Raw genomic sequence first — 7,354 nt, forward strand, 5'->3', positions numbered from 1 at the left:
CTCTCTCTAAGTGATGGGGAGAAACTTCTCCAGAAATAGCTGCGTGAACTGTTCTCAAGTCGAAGCTGATGACCTAACTGGTATAGCCAATCAATATCTGAGAACCTCATGACAACTATCTAGATAATCCTGGGGATCCTCAATAGATGCATCGCCGAATGTAGTAGTGAAGAGCTTAGTGAAACTTATCCAACCTCCACAAAGCCTCCGAAGACGTAGCTGATCTATCAACGGTTTGTGCTGCTGCTCTGCTGAAGAAGCGCTACATGACCTTGCCATTCGCGAAAGGACAAGAGTAGAGGTTTCAATTTAGCATTGAGACAACGAAATCTCACGACATGGAAGAATAGAAGTGAAACTTTTCCTAACTCTGTAGCCTCTAGGGGATAAATACAGTCGTCTCCGTACCGATCCCTCAGACTCTACTAAGCTTGTCTGTGAACTGTGAGACCCATGTAACCTAGAGCTCTGATACCAACTTGTCACGACCTGGGTTTCCCACCCTCAGGAGTCGTGATAGCGCCTACTAACGTGAGCTAGGCAAGCCAATTATGTGAACAATTTACCTTTCTTCTTTTTTTACCCATTTTATATTCATTAACAATTGCAAAGTAATAACATTTAAATAGTGGAATTTAACATAAGCAGAAGAAAAAGCAACAAGCTAGCTGAACATGAATCCAATATAACTGTTTGAGTCTCGACTACCCAGAACTGGTGTCACAGTTTCACAGACGGTCTAAGAATACTACAAATAAAGGGTCTGAAAGAAATAAATAAAACACTGTCTCTAGAAATGTATGAAAGAAACAGGAATAGTAGATAGAAGGAGACACCAAGGCCTGCGGGCGCCTGCAGGACTACCTTGGGTCGCCTGATGATCAAGAATCAGCAATCTCACTACGGTCCGAAGTCCACAACACTAGGGTCTGCACAAAAGAGTGCAGAGTGTAGTATCAGCACAACTGACCCCATGTGCTGGTAAGTGCCTAGCCTAACCTCGGCGAAGTAGTTACGAGGCTAGGACCAGACTCCAGATAAACCTGTGCAGTTATATAATATACAGCGGAAAATAAAACAGATATAAATAAATAAAGATGGGAGGGGGTACATGCTGCGGGGAAAATACCAAGTATTAACAATAAAATCCAGAGTAACAGTCTAAGGGCAGCTTAGAATTCACAATAAAACAAAAGAATCTAATATCCAAACTAAACACGCTTGTATCAATAATTGTTGCGACGCGCAACTCGATTCCAATATATATAACAACACTGTTACGGCGTGCAACCCGATCCATATCATTTATCATTGTTGCGGCGTGCAACCCGATCCACATATAATATTGTTGCGCGCGTGCAACCCGATCCATATATAATATTGTTGCGGCGTAAAACCCGATCCATATATAATATTATTGCGGCGTGCAGCCCGATCCACATATAATATTGTTGCGGTGTGCAACCCGATTTATATAATATATTGTTGCGGCGTGCAACCCGATTCACATATAATATTGTTGCGGCGTGCAACCCGATCCATATATAATTTTCACATCATAATGAGAGTCCCGACAAGGGATCAATAAGGTCTACACTGTCCCGATAAGGGATTCGACAGCCATAGTCATTACGTCCTGGCGAGGGAGAAACAGCTATCCAAACTTGTTCCAACATCTAACTACCTCAGCTATAACCAAACTTGTTCCAACATCTAACTACCTCAGCTATAACCAAACTTATTCCAACATCTAGCTACCTCAGCTATAACCAAACTTATTCCAACATCTAAACACCTCAGCTATAACCAAACTTGTTCCAACATCTAAGAATCATCAACCTAAGCATCCGTAATATCAATTAAGAACACAATGCAAGGGAATCACAACTCAACAATAGCCCGGCAAGGGGGCAACATAATGATCTCTCCTCTTTCTGACTTTTACTTCACAATTTACTTCACAACTCGAGCCAATGCTCTAGAGGTTCAATTATCACTTATACTTTCACAATTCATTATACAACTTGAGCCAACGCTCCTCAATGTTCATAGATCACAATTCTTTCCACAAACATTACATAACAATAGAAACCTTCACCAAGGCATGAATAATACAATGAAATCATGGAAATCACAATATAAGACTCACGGTCATGCTCGACACTGACGTATAGATACTCGTCACCATGCCTATACGTCGTACTCAACAAGAAACAAATAGAAAATAGGACACAACTCCTAATCCCTCAAGCCAAGGTTAGACCAAACACTTACCTCGAACTTCCACGGCCAACTCAATCCTCAAACACCGCCTTCCCTTTCAAATTCGGCTCCAAATCAATTGTATCTATACATAATCGACTTAATAACATCAATAATTGCCCAACAATCCAATTCCAATGCTCAATTATAACTTTCCAATCATTCTTTCCAAAAACCCAAAAATTGACCCCGGGCCCGCTTGGTCAAAACACGAGGTTCAGACCAAAACCATTTCACCCATTCATCCACGAGCTCGAATATATTATTTGTTTTGAAATCCGACCCCAAAACGAGGTCAAATTACCAATTAATCAAAAAGCCTTAACTCTACCCAATTCCCCAATTTTCTACCATTAAAACCATAGGATTATTGATAAAAGTTGATGAAAAACATTAGATAGTTGAAAGAAATCATTTAATGAATACTTACTTGTGATTTGGGAAGAAAATCTCTTGAGAAAATTGAAAAAACTCACTGCCCGACTTCCACATCTGCGACTCGTGGGTCGCATCTGTGCAACCGCACGTGCGAAAAGATAACCGCTTCTGTGGAAATGACTTGGCCCACCGGGGCCGCATCTGCGAAGGGGAAATCCGCTCCTGCGGAACCGCATCTGCGAAGGTTGGACCGCACCTGCGATTCACTTCTCGCACCTGCGAGTCCGCGTCTGCGGCCCAAGAACCGCAGGTGCGGTTACTGTAGAACTGGTGCAACAGCAGTGTTTTCCTAAGTTTAAACACCCCGAAACCTACCCGAAACTCACCCGAGCCCTCGGGGCTCCAAACCAAACATGCGTACTAACTCAATAACATCATACGAACTTATCGGTGCGATCAAATCGCCAAAATAACATCATAAACATCGAATTAAACCTCAAAATCCATGAATTCCTTCAAACTTCTTAAAACAACAAATTTTCCATTTAAAGTCCGAATCACGTCAAATGACATCCGTTTCTCATCAAATTTCACAGAATCATCTTAAATCATATATAAGACCTGTACCGGGCGCCGGAACCAAAATACGGACCCGATACCAACATGTTCTAATCAAATTTCATTTCAAAATCCTTTAAAGAATTTCAAAAAACAATTTTCTTTAAAAATTCATTTCTCGGGCTTGGGACCTCGGAATTTGATTCTGGGCATATGCCCAAGTCCCATATTTTCCTACGGACCCTCCAGGACCGTCAAATCATGGTTCCGGGTCTGTTTACAAAAATTTTTGACCGAAGTCAACTTAAATGCATTTTAAGTCAAAATTTCAATATTTCACAGATTTTTCACATAACAGCTTTCCGGCTACACGCCCGGACTACGCACGCAAATCAAGGTGAAGATAAAAGAGGTTTTTAAGGTCTCGGAACATAGAATTTAATTTAAAAGCAAGTGATGACCTTTTGGGTCATCTCAACGCTTTACTTGTAATATTTGCAACCTTGTGGTTGACTTAAAAATGCTTAAAACATATTGAACGTATAAATAAATTTCTAAAAGGCTAGGCTTCATTTCTTGACTTCTAAAAGAGAAAATTGCCTTTTTCTTGAATAATCGCTCCTTGATGAATTCTTGATTTGACTGTTTGAATGTGTTTATCTATTGTGGAACGGGCCGAACGTCTCGGTAGATTAAATAGATGCATCTATGGTTTGCACCATTCGATCCTCTGGCAGTGCACAGTTTAAATATTTGTTGGATCGGGCCGTACGATCTCAATATGATTTGCGCATGCTTGTATTGCTTGCCTTGAAATTCATAGGTGTTGATATTTGTTCTCCCTGGTCTGAGATAAATGTATAAATAATGAAAATGAATTTGGGAGTTTCCTATAAATGAAAGAAATGTTTACTTGTCTTATGCTATTGAGTTACATCCATTTTTATGAGAGTCCTCAATTTACTATATTATTGGTATATTATTATTGGACCACTAGCAAGTGTCGAAGTCGACCTCTCGTCTCTACTTCTTCGAGATTAGACGGGATACTTACTGAGTACACGTTGTTTTTGTACCCATACTACACTTGCTGTGCATTTTTGTTGCACAGGCACATGTACCTCTAGCGGCCTAATGGGAATAGCAGCATGGATGATACAGAGACTTAGGTGAGCTGTATCTCTCGAGGTGACCCACAACCGGCATAGTCTCTTCCAGTGTATAGTATTTACCTTCTGTCCAAATTTGTATTTCGGATAGTTATTGTACTTCATTTGATTTCCTAGAAATAGCTCATGCACTTGTGACACCGGGTTCTGGGATAATTATGGGATTGTTCAATATTAAGTTTGTTAACAACATCATCTTATTTCAGTGAATTTTATTATTTATTGTTTAATGTATAAAAGAAATGATTTCAATAAATTCTAAAATGAGAATTTAGTTAACTTCTTGGTGTTGGCTTGCCTAACAGTGGTGTCCGGCGCCATCACGACCCTTAGTGGATTTTGGGTCGTGACACACGGCGTACGTTTAAGCGTGCTGGCTAAACAATGCTGCTTGGAAATGGGGCGAGGGCGGCCAAAACGGAATGCGACGAAGGTTCAACTGGCTGATTTCGTAGTATCAGGTAATTGCAGTGGTGGACAAGGAAGGGCTTCTAACCCTGATTAGCAAAAAAGGGAAAAGCTCGATACTACCTAATTCAGGAGGAACAAATGTCATGAAGTTGAATTGACCAGTAGGTTTAAACAATATCAACACTAGTGGCTTGAATTCAACGCCTAAAGCTACAGTGGGGACGATTGGATCAGTAAGCTCAGGAGGTAACACTGTTCCATTGCTTACTGTAGAGCGAACTGTAATGCAAATGACTGAGAAGTCTAAGAAGTTGGACCAAATTCCCTCTCAAAAGGCTACTGCTAGCACGAGCAAACCAACTGCAGAGGAAGAGCACTAAGGTACTGAGCAACAAGTTGAGAATGTTCTTAAATAGGGGAAGATAGATCCAACTAATGGGAAGGTAGGGAAACCATAAGTGAATCTATTTGCGGGAAACAGGATGGCTGCAAGGGGGATGGACCTAGTTTATATTCCTCCACTTATTCAGAATGGAGTTAAGAAGGTTCAATTGCAACAAGAGGAAATGGCAGAAGGCAATTATAATGTATGTCATTGGCACCTCACCATCAATTGGAACTATGGAGAGATTCATAGCTTCTTATTGAAACTTTGCTGCTAAGCCAAAATTCTATTATCATAATGAGGGATATTTTGTCATTCTGTTCAATAGCATAGAGGATAAAAATGAAGTACTGTATTCAGGACCACACACTATAGGTAACAAGCCAATTATCCTCAAATCGTGGTCTGCTAATTTCAATTTCTATGATGAGGTTTTGAAGACCATTCCATTGTGGGTGAGTTTTCCAAACTTGCCTCTGAATTGCTGGGGTAAGATTATATTGAGTAGAATTGCTAGTGGTTTGGGTGCCCGATATATGCTGATGAATGTACATCTAGTGCAGCTAGAATCTCCTATGCTAGGGTTCTAATTGAAATGGTCATTTCCGAGGAATTACCAAAATGCATTGTAGTGCAGGATCCATCGGGGAAAGAATTTGAGCAGATGGTAGAGTATCATTGGGTGCCAAAATATTTCCAAAAATGTCTTATGGTTGGACATGATTGTACTGGCTCACAAGAAATTGCTGAACCAAAAGTAGAAAGACAGGGGGATGGTCAGCAGAAGCGGAATATTGTAGCACCAAATTAGCAAGACAAAATTTATAAGAATGGAGGCAATATTCAACAAGCAAAGGTCCAAAAGCCAACAATGGGTAGCAAGAGGACAAACCAAACAGCCTGATGAGGCTAAAGACAAACAGGCAACTCAAACTCAACAACATGAGGCACTGGGTACTGACAAAGAACCATGGCAAAAAGCTAGTGGAAAAGCCTGCAGCCTAACTATTCCAGTCCTAAACAATATGCTCTTGTCACTACCAATGGTTTTTCTCCTTTAAGAGTGGATCCACAGGCTGAACATTCAAGCTGGGATGATACTGTTGAAGGACAAAGGAGTACAAAAGAGGATGCAGAAGAGGTTCCCCATCAATCCATCTCAGTATGAGGATAGCTACATGGAATGTGAGGGGGTTCAATAAAGTGTATAAGCAAAAGGAGATGCAGGTGTTCTTACAGGTGAATAAAATAACTATAATCGCAGTTATTGAACATAGAATTCAAGATGATAAAGTAAAGGATATAATAAACAAGGTTGCAGCTGGTTGGAACTGGTGTTCGAATGTCTCTTCAAATGGCAGAGGAAGAATATGGATTATGTTGAATCCTAATAGTAATATGTTCACGGCTCTACAAAGCCACATGCAATTCATTCCTGGATTAGTACAAAATGCTAATTCTACTAATCAATTTGCTTTCACTGCTGTATATGGTCTTCACACAATTGCTCATAGGCATGACTTGTGGGGTACTTTAAAGGAATTAGAGGAACAAATGACCATGCCTTGGCTAATTATGGGAGATGTCAATGGAATTAGGGATATGGATGATAGAGCTAATGGTACTATAGTTCAGGAAAATGAAGTCAAAGACTTTAGAGACTTTATGGAAGATTGCAGAATAACTGAATTACCAACTGTAGGAAGAAGTTATACATGGACCAATAGTCATATGTATAGCAGGATAGATAGGGTTCTTGTTAATGCTCAATGGATGATGGATATGCCTCCTATGCAAGTCCAAATGATGGATCCCCATTTCTCAGATCACTCTCCCCTATGTATAGAGATGGAAGTAATAGAGGATAGCAGGAAGAAGCCTTTCAAATTTTATAATTGCTTGGCTGATTATCCAAAATTTGGCCAAGTGGTACAAGAAGGATGGCAAACAGGAGTATCAATATGAAAAGTATATGGCAGAATCTAAAAATGGTGAAAGCTGCTTTAAAAGGTTTGAATAGGAAGAGTTTGTTGGTACTACTATAAAGGTCAAACAGATGAGAGAGGAACTAGCGACCATTCAAGCACAGATGAGAAATAATACATCAACTGTTGATATGTTTGAAGCTGAGAAAATCATTAGACAGAAGCTTGAGAAATGGAGTAGGATAGAGGAAAGTATCTTCAAGCAG

This window comes from Nicotiana attenuata, chromosome 10, assembly GCF_001879085.1.
Source record: "Nicotiana attenuata strain UT chromosome 10, NIATTr2, whole genome shotgun sequence".
Lineage (NCBI taxonomy): Eukaryota > Viridiplantae > Streptophyta > Magnoliopsida > Solanales > Solanaceae > Nicotiana > Nicotiana attenuata.